This window comes from Coregonus lavaretus, assembly GCF_964263955.1.
Source record: "Coregonus lavaretus genome assembly, chromosome: 12".
Taxonomy (NCBI): domain Eukaryota; kingdom Metazoa; phylum Chordata; class Actinopteri; order Salmoniformes; family Salmonidae; genus Coregonus; species Coregonus lavaretus.
In genome coordinates, this window is record NC_139999.1 from 12,746,696 (window position 1) to 12,764,685 (window position 17,990).

The window sequence follows — 17,990 nt, forward strand, 5'->3', positions numbered from 1 at the left end:
CCCCACAGGGCAACATGCTAACACAGTCCCAACAGGGCAACATGCTAACAGCCCCCACAGGGCATCATGCTAACACAGCCCCCACAGGGCAACATGCTAACACAGTCCCAACAAGGCAACATGCTAACACAGCCCCCACAGGGCAACATGCTAACACAGTCCCAACAGGGCAACATGCTAACAGCCCCCACAGGGCAACATGCTAACAGCCCCCACAGGGCAACATGCTAACACAGCCCCCACAGGGCAACATGCTAACACAGTCCCAACAGGGCAACATGCTAACACAGCCCCCACAGGGCATCATGCTAACACAGCCCCCACAGGGCAACATGCTAACACAGTCCCAACAGGGCAACATGCTAACTGCCCCCACAGGGCAACATGCTAACACAGCCACCACAGGGCAACATGCTAACAGCCCCCACATGGTAACATGCTAACACAGCCCCCACAGGGCAACATGCTAACACAGCCCCCACAGGGCAACATGCTAACACAGCCCTCACAGAACAACATGCTAACACAGCCTCCACAGGGCAACATGCTAACACAGCCCCCACAGGGCAACATGCTAACAGCCCCAACAGGGCAACATGCTAACACAGCCCCCACAGGGCAACATGCTAACAGCCCCCACTGGGCAACATGCTAACACAGCCCCCACAGGGCAACATGCTAACACAGTCGCAACAGGGCAACATGCTATCAGCCCCCACAGGGCAACATGCTAACACAGCCCCTACAGGGCAACATGCTAACACAGCCCCCACGGGGCAAAATGCCCCCACAGGGCAACATGCTAACACAGCCCCCACAGAGCAACATGCTAATGCAGCCTCCACAGGGAAAATGCTAACACAGCCCCCACAGGGCAACATGCTAAAAGCCCCCACAGGGCAACATGCTAAAAGCCCCCACAGGGTAACATCCTAACACTGTGGAGGAAGAATAGACTCAAATAAAGGGCAGAGGGAGAGAAGACAGGGTGACAACGAAAGAGAAGGCAGACTAACTAGCATGCCTCCAGACATGACAGCCTGTGTTCTGCTCTGTTGGGTTGGTTGGTATGTAGCTGTAGCTATTGGGGGCTGACTGACGGTTTAATGCTAGCTGTGAAACACATTTACTGTATGTTCTATTTGAGAGAAGAGAGTTGAGTCAGTGATCTTCACATTTATGTCTCTGTAGGTGTATAGATGGTTCTGTATAAGTGGTTCGTTCTCTCTCTCTCTCTCTCTCTCTCTCTCTCTCTCTCTCTCTCTCTCTCTCTCTCTCTCTCTCTCTCTCTCTCTCTCTCTCTCTCATTTCCCTCTCTCTATGTCTCTCTCTCTCTCTCTCTCTCTCTCTATCTCTCTCTCAATTCAATTTAAGGGCTTTATTGGCATGGGAAACATATGTTCACATTGCCAAAGCAAGTGAAGTAGATAGTAAACAAAAGTGAAATAAACAATAAGAAGTGAACAATAAACATTACACTCAGAAGTTCCAAAATATTAAAGACATTTCAAGTGTCATATTGTGTATATATACAGCGTTGTAACAATGTGCAAATAGTTAAAGTACAAATGGGAAAATAAATTAACATAAATATGGGTTATATTTACAATGGTGTTTGTTCTTCACTGGTTGCCCTTTTCTTGTGGCAACAGGTCACAAATATTGCTGCTGTGATGGCACACTGTGGTTTTTCACCCAGTAGATAAGGGAGTTTATCAAAATTGGGTTTGTTTTCGAATTCTTTGTGGATCTCTGTAATCTGAGGGAAATATGTGTCTCTAATATGGTCATACATTTGGCAGGAGGTTAGGATGTGCAGCTCAGTTTCCACCTCATTTTGTGGGCAGTGTGCACATAGCCTGTCTTCTCTTGAGAGCCAGGTCTGCCTACGGCGGCCTTTCTCAATAGCAAGGCTATGCTCACTGAGTCTGTACATAGTCAAAGTTGTCCTTAAGTTGGGGTCAGTCACAGTGGTCAGGTATTCTGCCACTGTGTACTCTCTGTTTAGGACCAAATAGCATTCTAGTTTGCTCTGTTATTTTGTTAATTCTTTCCAATGTGTCAAGTAATTCTCTTTTTGTTTTCTCATGATTTGGTTGGGTCTAATTGTGTTGTTGTTGTTGTCCTTGGGCTCTGTGGGGTCTGTTTGTGTTTGTGAACAGAGCCCCAGGACCAGCTTACTTAGGGGACTCTTCTCCAAGTTCATCTCTCTGTAGGTGATGGATTTGTTATGAATGGTTTGGGAATCGCTTCCTTTTAAGTGGTTATAGAATTTAACGGCTCTTTTCTGGATTTTGATAATTAGCGGGTATCGGCCTAATTCTGCTCTGCATGCATTAATTTGTGTTTTTCATGTACACGGAGGATATTTTTGCAGAATTCTGCATGCAGTCTCAATTTGGTGTTTGTCCCATTTTGTGAATTCTTGGTTGGTGAGCGGACCCCAGACCTCACAACCATAAAGGGCAATGGGTTCTATAACTGATTCAAGTATTTTTAGCCAGATCCTAATTGGTATGTCTCTCAGATCGTTCACAGCTTTGTGGAAGTTACCTGTGGCGCTGATATTTAGGCCAAGGTATGTGTCATTTTTTTGTGTGCTCTAGGGATCTAGATGGAATTTGTATTTGTGGTCCTGGCAACTGGACCTTTTTTGAACACCATTATTTTGTCTTACTGAGATTTACTGTCAGGGCCCAGGTCTGACAGAATCTGTGCAGAAGATCTAGGTGCTGCTGTAGGCCCTCCTTGGTTGGTGACAGAAGCACCAGATCATCAGCAAACAGTAGACATTTGACTTCAGATTCTAGTAGGGTGAGGCCGGGTGCTGCAGACTGTTCTAGTGCCCTCACCAATTCGTTGATATATATGTTGAAGAGGGTGGGGCTTAAACTGCATCCCTGTCTCACGCCACGGCCCTGTGGAAAGAAATGTGTGTGTTTTTTGCCTATTTTAACCGCACACTTGTTGTTTGTGTACATGGATTTTATAATGTCGTATGTTTTTCCCCCAACCCCACTTTCTATCAATTTGTATAGCAGACCCTCATGCCAAATTGAGTCAAAAGCTTTTTTGAAATCAACAAATGAGAAGACTTTGCCTTTGTTTTGGTTTGTTTGTCAATTAGGGTGTGCAGGGTGAATACGTGGTCTGTCATACGGTAATTTGGTAAAAAGCCAATTTGACATTTGCTTAGTACATTGTTTTCACTGAGGAAATGAACTAGTCTGCTGTTAATGATAATGCAGAGGATTTTCCCAAAGTTGCTGTTGACGCATATCCCACGGTAGTTATTGGGGTCAAATTTGTCTCTACTTTTGTGGATTGGGGTGATCAGTCCTTGGTTCCAAATATTGGGGAGGTGCCAGAGCTAAGGATGATGTTAAAGAGTTTAAGTATAGCCATTTGGAATTTGTGATCTGTATATTTTATCATTTCATTGAGGATACCATCAACACCACAGGCCTTTTTGGGTTGGAGGATTTGTATTTTGTCCTGTAGTTCATTCAATGTAATTGGAGAATCCAGTGGGTTCTGGTAGTCTTTAATAGTTGATTCTGAGATTTGCATTTGATCATGTATATTTTTTTTGGTGTTTGTTCTTTGTTATAGGGCCAAAATGATTGGAGAAGTGGTTTACCCATACATCTCCGTTTTGGATAGATAGCTCTTCGTGTTGTTGTTTGTTTAGTGTTTTCCAATTTTCCCAGAAGTGGTTAGAGTCTATGGATTCTTCAATTACATTGAGCTGATTTCTGACATGCTGTTCCTTTTTTTCCCATAGTGTATTTCTGTATTGTTTTAGTGATTCACCATAGTGAAGGCGTAGGCTCAGGTTTTCCGGGTCTCTATGTTTTGGTTGGATAGGTTTCTCAATTTCTTTCTTAGGTTTTTGCATTCTTCATCAAACCATTTGTCACTGTTGTTACTTTTCTTCGGTTTTCTGTTAGAGATTTTTTGATTTGATAGGGAAGCTGAGAGGTCAAATATACTGTTTAGGTTTTCTACTGCCAAGTTTACACCTTTACTATTACAGTGGAACATTTTGTCCATGAAATTGTCTAAAAGGGATTGAATTTGTTGTTGCCTAATTGTTTTTTGGTAGGTTTCGACACTACCTTCCTTCCATCTATAGAATTTCTTAATATTATTTGGTTCCTTTGGCTTTGATGCCTCATGATTGAGTATTACTCTGTTCAAGTAGACTGTGATTTTGCTGCGGTCTGATAGGGGTGTCAGTGGGCTGACTGTGAACGCTCTGAGAGACTCTGGGTTGAGGTCACTGATAAAGTAGTCTACAGTACTACTGCCAAGAGATGAGCTATAGGTGTACCTAGCATAGGAGTCCCCTCGAAGACTACCATTGACTATGTACATACCCAGCGTGCGACAGAGCTGCAGGAGTTGTGACCCGTTTTTGTTGGTTATGTTGTCGTAGTTGTGCCTAGGGGGGCATATGGGGGAGGGAATGCTGTCACCTCCAGGTAGGTGTTTGTCCCCCTGTGTGCTGACGGTGTCAGGTTCTTGTCCAGTTCTGGCATTTAGGTCGCCACAGACTAGTACATGTCCCTGGGTCTGGAAATGATTGATTTCCCCTTCCAGGATGGAGAAGCTGTCTTCATTAAAATATGGGGATTCTAGTGGGGGGATATAGGTAGCACACAGGAGTACATTTTTCTCTGTTGAGATAATTTCCTTTTGAATTTCTAGCCAAATGTAAAATGTTCCTGTTTTGATTAATTTAATAGAGTGAGTTAGGTCTGCTCTATACCAAATTAGCATACCCCCTAAGTCCCTTCCCTGTTTAACACCTGGTAGTTTGGTGGATGGGACTACCAGCTCTCTGTAACCTAGAGGGCAACCCCAGTAAGAGACATGGTATATATTATTCTCGTTTTTGGACACAAGAAACATCCTGCTGAGGCATGGGTGTGTAGATCAGAGGGAGGAGAGAAAGATGAAACTCTCTACTGGCTCATCTTTGAATCTATATGAGGAAGAGAGTCTTCCATGTCTTCACTGCAAGCTGTCATGGTGGAACAGTAACTAAAACTGTGGAAGTGGTGGAGTTGTGTATGCATTGTGTATATTATGTTACACGGGGCCCTGTGTAGCTCAGTCGGTAGAGCATGGTGCTTGCAACGCCAGGGTTGTGGGTTCGATTCCCACGGTGGGCCAGTATGAAAAAAATAAATATGTATGCACTCACTACATGTAAGTCGCTCTGGATAAGAGCGTCTGCTAAATGACTAAAATCTAAAATGTTATGAGTCTGGTGCGTGTGTGTTTGACCGATTGATACAGAATAATTTACCCTGTGCCAAAGCGAGGTGTTGTGAAGAATGATGTGGATGAGGCCAAATTATATTTTCTCTTGATTTATTTCACAAGGCACATTTAAGTTTGCAGTAGTAGGTTATTTAGATTATTATCTCTGAGCATGAGTAAGTATTATGTTGCTAAGTCAAAACAAAGATTGAAGTAGTTTATAATATAATTTTTTCCCCACCTCAATAAAAACTATTTATATTTGTCAGATATACTCACATCACCTCAATACAAGCGAGGGAAAAACAACTATGCTTACAACTCTACCTGCTCTCAAACTAATGTCACGACTACTTGTGTTAGTCTCTCCTCTGCAATCAGCACAGTGTGTGCCTGGAGCAGTAAATAGCCATTGCCTCATTGTTGTTGTGTGTCTTGTTCAATGTCACAAATGCCTGGAAGTGGTTAACCTTTAATGGAAATATCACATTTACATAAGTATTCAGACCCTTTACTCTGTACTTTGTTGAAGCACCTTTGGCAGCGATTACAGCCTCGAGTCTTCTTGGGTATGACGCTACAAGCTTGGCACGCCTGTATTTGGGGAGTTTCTCCCATTCTTCTCTGCAGATCCTCTCAAGCTCTGTCAGGTTGGATGGGGAGCGTTGCTGCACAGCTATTTTCAGGTCTGTTCAGAGATGTTCGATCGGTTTCAAGTCCGGGCTCTGGCTGGGCCAGTCAAGGACATTCAGAGACTTGTCCCGAAGCCACTCCTGTGTTGTATTGGCTGTGTGCTTAGGGTTGTTGTCCTGTTGGAAGGTGAACCTTCGACCTAGTCTGAGGTCCTGAGCGCTATGGAGCAGGCTTTCATCAAGAATCTCTCTGTACTTTGCTCCGTTCATCTTTGCCTCGATCCTGACTAGTCTCCCATTCCCTGCTGCTGAAAAACATCCTCACAGCATGATGCTGCCACCACGCTTCACCGTAGGGATGGTGCCAGGTTTCCTTCAGACGTGATGCTTGGCGTTCAGGCTAAAGAGTTCAATCTTGGTTTAATCAGACCAGAGAATCTTGTTTCTCATGGTCTGAGAGTCTTTAGGTCTGAGAGTCTTCTGTCTGGCCACTCTACCATAAAGGCCTGATTGGTGGAGTGCTTCAGAGATAGTTGTCCTTCTGGAAGGTAGTCCCATCTCCACAGAGGAACTCTGGAGCTCTGTCAGAGTGACCATCAGGTTCTTGGTCACCTCCCTGACCAGGGCCCTTCTCCCCTGACTGCTCAGTTTGGCCGGGCCGCCAGCTCTAGGAAGAGGCTTGGTGGTTTCAAACTTCTTCCATTTAAGAATGATGGAGGCCACTGTGTTCTTGGGGACCGTCAATGCTGCAGACATTTTTTGGTACCCTTCCCCAGATCTGTGCCTCGACACATTCCTGTCTCGGAGGTCTACGGACAATTCCTTCAACCTAATGGCTTGGTTTTTGCTCTGACATGCACTGTCAACTGTGGGACCTTATATAGACAGGTGTGTGCCTTTCCAAATCATGTCCAATCAATTGAATTGCCACAGGTGGACTCCAATCAAGTTGTAGAAACATCTCAAGGATGATCAATGAAAACAGGATGCACCTGAGCTCAATTTCGAATCTGTCACAAGTGTAGAGAGGATTAGGTAGGAGGCAGTCGCAGGTTTAGAACTACTGCATTTATTAAAACACCATAGCTTAAAGCGGGACGAAACCCACAGTGCAAAATATAAAGTACTCAGGAAATAGTAGGAGAGATTCCTCTCAGGAAAACAAGTAACATTTACAATGACCGACAAAGACAAATGACAGAGGGAGTATATATACAGTGATAGAGAGGGAATTGGAACCAGGTGTTGATGAGTGAAGTGCGTTTGCCAGCAGCAGGTTCGGCAGCAGCTAGAAGGCCGGCAACGCCGAATGCCTGAGCTGGACATGAGGGGGAACCAAAGCGAAGGCTGTTGTGACAGAGTCTCATAGCAAAGGGTCTGAATACATATGTAAATAAGGAATTTCTGTTTTTAATTTTTAATAAATTTGCAAACATTTCTAAAAACCTGTTTTTGCTTTGTCATTATGGTGTATTGTGTGTATGTTGCTGAGGATTTTAAAAATGTCTAATCCATTTTAGAATAAGGCTGTAACGTAACAAAATGTGGAAAAAGTTGAGGGGTCTGAATATTTTCCGAAGGCACTGCGTATATATATAAAAATAATGGTAGAAAAGGTGTATACAGCAGTAGGCAGTAGTTAAATAGGATGACTAGAATACAGTATATACATATGAAGTGGGTAAAATAGTATGTCAACATTATTAAAGTGACCAGTGTTCCATGACTCTATGTACATAGGGCAGCAGTCTCTAAGGTGCAGGGTAGAGGACCGTGTGCTAGACGGCTAGTAACAGTGACTACGGTTCAGGGCAGGGTACTGGGCGGAGGACGGCTAGTGGTGACTGTTTAACAGCGTTAATAGCTGTAATAGCCAGTCTGGATGTGGTTAACCTTTAATAAAAATACAAATCATGTTTTATTGTCAGATACACCGGATAGGTGCAATTAAATGATGCTTTGCAGGGTCAGACATAGTTACAGCAGCCCTGGGGCAAATTAGAGTTAAGTGCCTTGCTCAACGGCACATCAATAGATTTTTTACCTTGTCAGCTTGGGTATTCAAGCCAGCGACCTGTCAGTTACTGGCCCAACGCTCTAACCGCTAGGCTACCTGACGCCCTGTTAATAGCTAGGCCGGATGTGGTTAACCTTTAATAACTGTAATAGCCAGGCCGGATGTGGTTAACCTTTAATAACTGTAATAGCTAGGCCGGATGTGGTTAACCTTTAATAACTGCAATAGCCAGGCTGGATGTGAGCAGTCGTGATGGTGAGCTGGTGGGGGTGGGGGACTGGAATGGAGGAAGAGGAATCGTGTCACAGCCAGCATGATGAGTCACTCTCTGATGATGATCTCTGCCTGTCAGCCAATAGACAGCAAGCTATGATAGTGCCATATGTTTTAATGTGTGACTGTGGCATGATGAGGCTGCAGCTGCGAGGGTTGTGACGCTCTGACAGGGCTCCGGGTGTACAATGAGAGGACAAAATAAAGTTTTCTTGGTCAAAGATGTTGTACTGCAAGTCCTTTTTTAAGATGAGGAGAGAGGTGGGTGGAGGTGAAGAGAGGAGAGTGATGTGATTGATTGTCCTGTCTGCTCTGAGACAGAAAAGGTGAAATTGAGAGCAGGAGTGAAGTAAACTGTGTTATCGAGATAAATTCAACAGTAAGAGACAGTGTGTACGAAGAGAACTTCAGAAATGGAGATGCTTGGGAAAAAAAACTCAATAGTCTTGCCGAACACACCCTTTTCTTTGCGATATACAGTGCATTTGGAACGTTTTCAGACCCCTTGACGTTTTCCACATTTTGTTACGTTACAGCCTTATTCTAAAATTGATTGGAAAAAAAAAATTCCTCATCAATCTACACACAATACCCATAATGACAAAGCGAAAACAGTGTTTTTGATTATTTTTGCAAATATATACAAAATTAAAACCAGAAATACCTTATTTACATAAGTATTCAGACACTTGAAATTGAGCTCAGGTGCATCCTGTTTCCATTGATCATTCTTGAGATGTTTCTACAACTTGATTGGAGTCCACCTGTGGTAAATTCAATTGATTGGACATGATTTGGAAAGGCACACACCTGTCCATGTAAGGTCCCAGCGTTGACAGTGCATGTCAGAGCAAAAACCAAGCCATGAGGTTGAAGGATTTGTCCGTAGAGCTCCGAGACAGGATTGTGTCGAGTCACGATCAGGGGAAGGGTACCAAAAAATGTCTGCAGCATTGATGGTCCTCAAGAACACAGTGGCCTCCATCATTCTTAAATGGAAGAAGTTTGGAACCACCAAGACTCTTCCTAGACCAGGCCGCCCGGCCCAACTGAGGAATCGGGGGAGAAGGGCCTTGGTCAGGGAGGTGACCAAGAAACCGATTATCACTCTGACAGAGCTCCAGAGTTCCTCTGTGGAGATGGGAGAACCTTCCAGAAGGACAACCATCTTTGCAGCACTCCACCAATCAGACCTTTATGGTAGAGTGGCCAGATGGAATCCACTCCTCAGTAAAAGGCACATGACAGTCCGCTTGGAAATTTCCAGAAGGCACTTAAAGACTCTCAGACCATGAGAAACAAGATTATCTACTCTGATGAAACCAAGATTGAACTCTTTGGCCTGAATGCCAAGCGTCACGTCTGGAGGAAACCTGGCACCATCCCTACGGTGAAGCATGGTGGTGGCAGCATCATGCTGTGGGGATGTTTTTCAGCGGCAGGGAATGGGAGACTAGTCAGGATCGAGGTAAAGATGAACGGAGCAAATTACAGAAAGATCCTTGATGAAAACCTGCTCCAGAGCACTCAGGACCTCAGACTGGGGCGAAGGTTCACCTTCTAACAGGACAACAGCCCTAAGCACACAGCCAAGACAACGCAGGAGTGGCTTCGGGACAAGTCTCTGAATGTCCTTGAGAGGCCCAGCCAGAGCCCAGACTTGAACCCGATCGAACATCTCTGGAGAGACCTGAAAATAGCTGTGCAGCGACACTCCCCATCCAGCCTGACAGAATTTGAGAGGATCTGCAGAGAAGAATGGGAGAAACTCCCCAAATACAGATGTGCCAAGCTTGTAGCGTCATACCCAGGAAGACTCAAGGCTGTAATCGCTGCCAAAGGTGCTTCAACAAAGCACTGAGTAAAGGGTCTGAAAACGTATGTAAATGTAATATTTCCTGGGTTTTTCACTGAAAATAACTTTGTCATTATGGGGTATTGTTTGTAAATTGATAAGCACATTTTTTAATAAGGCTGTAACATAACAAAATGTGGAAAAAGTCAAGTGGTCTGAATTCTTTCCGAATGCACTGTAGAACTTGTTTCCCAGCTCTATGACTCCATCCAAGCAGAGATAAGTCAGTGCAGTAGGAATAGCAGTTTGACAACGCACCAGTCCCTCTTCAGACCCAGGCAGAATGCAGCAGCCCCTAACCAGATTTCAGCCTCACAGATTATGTTGTGCCTGCAGCCAGAACCTCACTAACTCATCCATTATGTACAATCGTCTGGGACGCACTTTGTTCTGCTTTAAAAGAGCGGCCTGTATCGGCCCAGTCCCTGCAGGCCTGTGATGAAGTTCAGTGTGGAGTTGTGTCTTTGCCATCTGCACAGTGCAAGCTGTCTCTCTGGTTCAACACAGGGGCCCTGGAGGTCCAGCATGCCTCTCTTCCTGTATCTCTCTCTCTCTGGTTCAACACAGGGGCCCTGGAGGTCCAGCACACCTCTCTTCCTGTATCTCTCTCTCTCTGGTTCAACACAGGGGCCCTGGAGGTCCAGCACGCCTCTCTTCCTGTATCTCTCTCTCTCTGGTTCAACACAGGGGCCCTGGAGGTCCAGCACGCCTCTCTTCCTGTATCTCTCTCTCTCTGGTTCAACACAGGGGCCCTGGAGGTCCAGCACACCTCTCTTCCTGTATCTCTCTCTCTCTGGTTCAACACAGGGGCCCTGGAGGTCCAGCACGCCTCTCTTCCTGTATCTCTCTCTCTCTGGTTCAACACAGGGGCCCTGGAGGTCCAGCACGCCTCTCTTCCTGTATCTCTCTCTCTCTGGTTCAACACAGGGGCCCTGGAGGTCCAGCACGCCTCTCTTCCTGTATCTCTCTCTCTCTGGTTCAACACAGGGGCCCTGGAGGTCCAGCACGCCTCTCTTCCTGTATCTCTCTCTCTCTGGTTCAACACAGGGGCCCTGGAGGTCCAGCACGCCTCTCTTCCTGTATCTCTCTCTCTCTGGTTCAACACAGGGGCCCTGGAGGTCCAGCACGCCTCTCTTCCTGTATCTCTCTCTCTCTCTCTGGTTCAACACAGGGGCCCTGGAGGTCCAGCATGCCTCTCTTCCTGTATCTCTCTCTCTCTCTCAATTCAATTCAATTTCAATTTAAGGGCTTTATTGGCATGGGATACATATGTTTACATTGCCAAAGCAAGTGAAATAGATAATAAACAAAAGTGAAATAAACAATCAAAAAATTAACAGTAAACATTACACTCACAAAAGTTCCAAAAGAATAAAGAAATTTCAAATGTCATTATGTGCAAATAGTTAAAGTACAAAAGGGAAAATAAATAAACATAAATTGTTGTATTTACAATGATGTTTGTTCTTCACTGATTGCCCTTTTCTTGTGGCAACAGGTAACAAATCTTGCTGCTGTGATGGCTCACTGTGGTATTTCACCAAATAGATATGGGAGTTGATCAGAATTGGGTTTTTTTCAAATTCTTTGTGGGTCTGTGTAATCTGAGGGAAATATGTGTCTCTAATATGGTCATACATTTGGCAGGAGGTTAGGAAGTGCAGCTCAGTTTCCACCTCATTTTGTGGGCAATGTGCACATACCCTGTCTTCTCTTGAGAGCCAAGTCTGCCTACGGCAGTCTTTCTCAATAGCAAGGCTATGCTCACTGAGTCTGTACATAGTCAAAGCATTCCTTAAGTTTGGGTCAGTCACAGTGGTCAGGTATTCTGCCATTGTGTACTCTCTGTTTAGGGCCAAATAGCATTCTAGATTGCTCTGTATTTTTGTTGATTCTTTCCAATGTGTCAAGTAATTATCTTTTTGTTTTCTCATGATTTAGTTTGGTCTAATTGTGTTGCTGTCCTGGGGCTCTTTGGGATCTGTTTATGTTTGTGAACAGAGCCCCAGGACCAGCTTGCTTAGGGGACTCTTCAACGGGTTCATCTCTCTGTAGGTGATGGATTTGTTATGGAAGTTTTGGGAATCGCTTCCTTTTAGGTGGTTGTAGAATTTAACGTATCTTTTCTGGATCTTGATAATTAGCGGGTATCGGCCTAATTCTGCTCTGCATGCATTATTTGGTGTTTCACGTTGTACACAGAGGATATTTTTGCAGAATTCTGCATGCAGAGTCTCAATTTGGTGTTTGTCCCATTTTGTGAATTCTTGGTTGGTGAGCGGACCCCAGAACTCACAACCGTAAAGGGCAATGGGTTCTATAACTGATTCAAGTATTTTTAGCCAGATCCTAATGGGTATGTCAAATGTTATGTTCTTTTTGATGGCATAGAAGGCCCTTCTTGCCTTATCTCTCAGATCGTTCGCAGCTTTGTGGAAGTTACCTGTGGCGCTGATGGTTAGATCTCTCTCTCTCTCGCTCTCTCTCACTCTCTGAGCCAGCTCCTGAAACACAACCTAAACCAAGACATTCTGCTGACGCTCTATTAACCCCCTTGCTTCCCGCTACTATCCACACTGGACCAGCTGAATTTGTGTTGGACATGAGTCAGCAGGAAAACACAGTCTTTATAACATCTATTAAATGAATACGGTGTGTTGGCAAAAGTCAGGTTGTGTCTTTGCTTTGGGGTTTAGGGAGGCATTTTGGATAACCTGAAGTAGCACTCTTTTGTTTTCAGGTCTATATATAGAGCTCTTTGCCTTGATAAGAGAAGTTGTTTTTGTTTCCATCGAGTTCTATTACTGGTGGGCGGAATGAACTGAATCGCTGCAGAGAGGGCTTCAGTGCACAACACGCTTTCATTCGAAGAGGATTTAAAAAATGCAGCTTTTTCTAGAGTTGACCATGAAAAATACATAATTTGAGTGTTATTTCTGTGACTTTCCTCTCCCTCCCCTTTTTACCTCTGTATGCTTGAGCCTCTACCCAACAGGCAATTGTGATCTGGCAAGAGCTCTTTAACTGGCAAGAGAGTCTAGATTGAGCGTAAAGTCACTGTCCATTAACTATTGAGTAGACAGGGTAGGGGTAGGGATTTGCCCTGGCATATAGGCTTTTACTGCTGTTGATATCCTAACAGCCCTTATTTGCTAGTGTGACTGTGCTGTGCTTTCCAATAACACTGGCACGCATTACTTTGGACCTCATTCCAGATATGGGTTTAGCTCAGTTTTTATTGTTAACTGATCATCATTCATGTCTCATAGTGCTTCCAGATGAGGATGAATAGACACACACACCAGCTTCTCCTTAATAAAGGCTCTCTCTTCAGTATCTAAATTGGGTGGCTGGGTGGCACATATAACTGCTAGCTTCACAGATCCTGACTGTCTAGATGAAGAATTCTCACTCCGCTCTCTTTGGGGAAATTCCATTGTTTGATTGTCTTCTCCCTGTCTCTCTCCAGGCTTTCATCGGATAAGATAGGCATGTTTGATATGGTGCCTCTGGGGGATGGAGAGAAAGCCTTCTCCCCAGCCAGGGCGAGTATTACTGGGGATTTAAAGAGGAGAAAAGAACCCAGACTGCCGTTATTGTATTTGTTGCAGTCTAATTACCACTATGTCTAATATCATAGGGTCAGACTTGTTTAAGTTGGGTAGCTAAGACTCGAGTCTGACTATAATTGGTCCCAAATTGATTCTTAAGTAGGATTTTTGTTATAATTGCTATAAATCAAAGACAAGTTCTGAACTTCCATGAACTTCCCTTCAATGCCAACCATCTCAATCCCTAAGATAGCTCACTGGGCTCGGTGAAGACACGTTTGTGTGTGTGTGCGTGTTTGTGTGTGTGTGCGCGCATTTGTGTGTGTGTGCGCGTTTGTGTGTGTGTGTGCATGTGCGTGTTTGTGTGTGTGTGTGTGCATGTGTGTGTGTGTGTATGTGTATGTGTGATCCAGAGGAAGTGGCTGTGGCCAACCCACTCAGATTGCTGATTGTAAGCACAACCTGGGGCTCTGTGAGAAGGGGTGCTGCTCTCTCTCTGCTAATTGCCAGGGAGTGGGTGTGGCTCAGAGTCGGTGTCGCTCAGAAGGTATTGTAATAACCTACAGTGGGGAAAAAAAGTATTTAGTCAGCAACCAATTGTGCAAGTTCTCCCACTTAAAAAGATGAGAGAGGCCTGTAATTTTCATCATAGGTACACGTCAACTATGACAGACAAATTGAGGAAAAAAATCCAGAAAATCACATTGTAGGATTTTTAATGAATTTATTAGCATATTATGGTGGAAAATAAGTATTTGGTCACCTACAAACAAGCAAGATTTCTGGCTCTCACAGACCTGTAACTTCTTCTTTAAGAGGCTCCTCTGTCCTCCACTCGTTACCTGTATTCATGGCACCTGTTTGAACATGTTATCAGTATAAAAGACACCTGTCCACAACCTCAAACAGTCACACTCCAAACTCCACTATGGCCAAGACCAAAGAGCTGTCAAAGGACACCAGAAACAAAATTGTAGACCTGCACCAGGCTGGGAAGACTGAATCTGCAATAGGTAAGCAGCTTGGTTTGAAGAAATCAACTGTGGGAGCAATTATTAGGAAATGGAAGACATACAAGACCACTGATAATCTCCCTCGATCTGGGGCTCCACGCAAGATCTCACCCCGTGGGGTCAAAATGATCACAAGAACGGTGAGCAATATCCCAGAACCACACGGGGGGACCTAGTGAATGACCTGCAGAGAGCTGGGACCAAAGTAACAAAGCCTACCATCAGTAACACACTACGCCGCCAGGGACTCAAATCCTGCAGTGCCAGACGTATCCCCCTGCTTAAGCCAGTACATGTCCAGGCCCGTCTGAAGTTTGCTAGAGTGCATTTGGATGATCCAGAAGAGCATTGGGAGAATGTCATATGGTCAGATGAAACCAAAATAGAACTTTTTGGTAAAAACTCAACTCGTCGTGTTTGGAGGACAAAGAATGCTGAGTTGCATCCAAAGAACACCATACCTACTGTGAAGCATGGGGGTGGAAACATCATGCTTTGGGGCTGTTTTTCTGCAAAGGGACTGGACGACTGATCTGTGTAAAGGAAAGAATGAATGGGGCCATGTATCGTGAGATTTTGAGTGAAAACCTCCTTCCATCAGCAAGGGCACTGAAGATGAAACGTGGCTGGGTCTTTCAGCATGACAATGATCCCAAACACACCGCCCGGACAACGAAGGAGTGGCTTCGTAAGAAGCATTTCAAGGTCCTGGAGTGGCCTAGCCAGTCTCCCAGATCTCAACCCCATAGAAAATCGTTGGAGGGAGTTGAAAGTCCGTGTTGCCCAGCGACAGCCCCAAAACATCACTGCTCTAGAGGAGATCTGCATGGAGGAATGGGCCAAAATACCAGCAACAGTGTGTGAAAACCTTGTGAAGACTTACAGAAAACGTTTGACCTGTGTCATTGCCAACAAAGGGTATATAACAAAGTATTGAGAAACTTTTGTTATTGACCAAATACTTATTTTCCACCATAATCTGCAAATAAATTCATAAAAAATCCTACAATGTGATTTTCTGGATTTTTTTTCCTCATTTTGTCTGTCATAGTTGACGTGTACCTATGATGAAAATTACAGGCCTCTCTCATCTTTTTAAGTGGGAGAACTTGCACAATTGGTGGCTGACTAAATACTTTTTTCCCCCACTGTATATGACACTGAACAGAAAATAGTCTGTCCCGTTGGTCAGAGCAGGGCACACTGGGATAAGGATCAGGCATTGTTGCCCTTTTCCATTAAGAGGCACCACACCGACACACCTCTACACGTTTCGGATATACAGTATCATTGCACTGATTAACTGTATACTGAAAGTTTTGGGAAAATCTAAGAAGTCATGCTTTGTTGAGTCTTACCAGTCTACTCTAAATGGGCACACCAACTGTGGTGTTATTTAACCAATGAGAAGAAACAGAAAAACATTTAGATGCCATTTTGTTCTCATTTACTTACATACAAAGTTAGCTACTTAGCGCGCTTGGTTCATTTAGGTAGACTTGTGCTTACTGTCCACTTCAAGTGAACTCCTCTATGAGCATAGATCGAGGGCAAAACAAAAGCATGGTAGACTATATATAATGTATACTCTCAACAGTACAACAACAGTAAAGCCCCACTTTAAATATACAATCATTGTTGTCGATGCAATAGCCATGGCCTGCGGCTGAGTGCATTTTACAATTCATACCCTTTGAATCTTATTTCATTAAGTGCACCATCTGCCTCACACAAACCCTCTCTCTCTCTCTTACTCTCATGCACACACACACACACACACACACACACACACACACACACACACACACACACACACACACACACACACACACACACACACACACACACACACACACACAACACACACAGTGTCCCCTCCTGCCTCTGTGTAAGTGGTTAATAAAGGATGAAGTGATCTCAGCCGGAGGGGCACAGTGAATTAGCGTCCTATCTCCACTCTGTTATCCAGTCACGTAGCTGCTCCATCCCTCCATCCTGGAGCGTTACCATGGAGATTACCATAGTTACAACTTCAAACACACATTATCAAACCAAACACTGGAAAGGAAAGACATTTCAATCAGCAGTTGCTTATTTTTCCTGGGAATAGACACTAAAATCTACAATCCTAAATGGATAACATGTATTTTGTATGCCAATACATTTGATTTCCTTCATTTGGTTTTGCTCATGGCTGACAGAGACTGGTTCAGATACTTTTGTTTTTGTGTTTTGGCTTATTTTTCTAATTGTCTAGAACTTGGGAATACTTCTGTGAATGCAGATGTCACACTTGTGACAGTGAAAGACAGAACACTACTAAGTAAACATAGTAAACCATGTAATGGGTTACACCTGTGTATGGCAGCTTTTTTTCATCCTGTTAATAATTCTTACATTGTCTGCTCTGAGTTACAATGTGATCCCCTTAGTGAGCTGAATGGCAGTCGGTAGTGTGTTCTGTTAGTTTAATATGGCACAGTCTTCAGCACGCTCCTCCTTTCACCTGTGTTTAATTTAAGCACCCTGTTTTTATTGGCTCATGACACTGTGATGATAACCTACTCAGCTGTAATTGATTAATCTTGTGTACACCATAACAAGGATAACCTCTTACCTCCTGGTGATTGTGCTTTGTTTCGCCTATTAATAAGATGAGCTGAGGTGAGCTGAGATGAGCTGTAAACCTGAATAAATAACTGGATTGTTATTCTGTGGCGTCCCTCAGGGATTAATTACAGGACCACTATAGTATGCCATTAGGAGATATTATGAGAGTAAACCTGGCCATCAGAGAGAAACTGTTACTCTCAGGGTGGTGTTAGTTATCCACCCTGCACACTAGCTGCTAAATGTTTTGTCTTGAGGGGACCACAGGCAATGCTTGTTTTCCATGGGTCAGGTATTCCTCTCTGTGCCATGTTGTGTTTCTCATCATGCTATCCATACAGTCCAAATGCATTGATCTGTTCTATAGTACATTTACATATTAGCAGACGCTCTTTTCCAGAGCGACTTACAGTAGAGAGAGCCTACATTTTGGTACTGTTCCCCCGTGGGAATCAAACTCACAACCATGGCATTGCTCTACCAATTGAGCCACACAGATCCATAGTCTATCTGTATCATGACAGAAGTTTGGTAGAATTTCCATCAATTTTTGCTGGCTCATTGCCAGGTAGTGCTGAGTGATTAACCGAAATGTTGGTTATTTTTCATTTTTTAAACAACTAATTGACCGACGTCGGTTCAATTATTTGAATTCCATTTCGTTAGTATTCTTTTCTGTGAGCTCAATGTGCACATCGCACAGTTTCTCTAGAACTGTGCGATGTAGTAGGGAGTTGTAGTTTCCAACAGGCCAATATTCTACATAGTTTA

At 44.0% G+C, this 17,990-nt stretch overlaps 1 protein-coding gene across 2 annotated transcripts in view; it reads left to right on the top strand.

Annotated features, from left to right (window-relative positions):
* gnai2b (guanine nucleotide binding protein (G protein), alpha inhibiting activity polypeptide 2b) overlaps positions 1–17,990 on the top strand; it is a 101,229-nt gene that overhangs the window by 48,068 nt on the left and 35,171 nt on the right. The gene's annotated exons all lie outside the window — the stretch shown is intronic.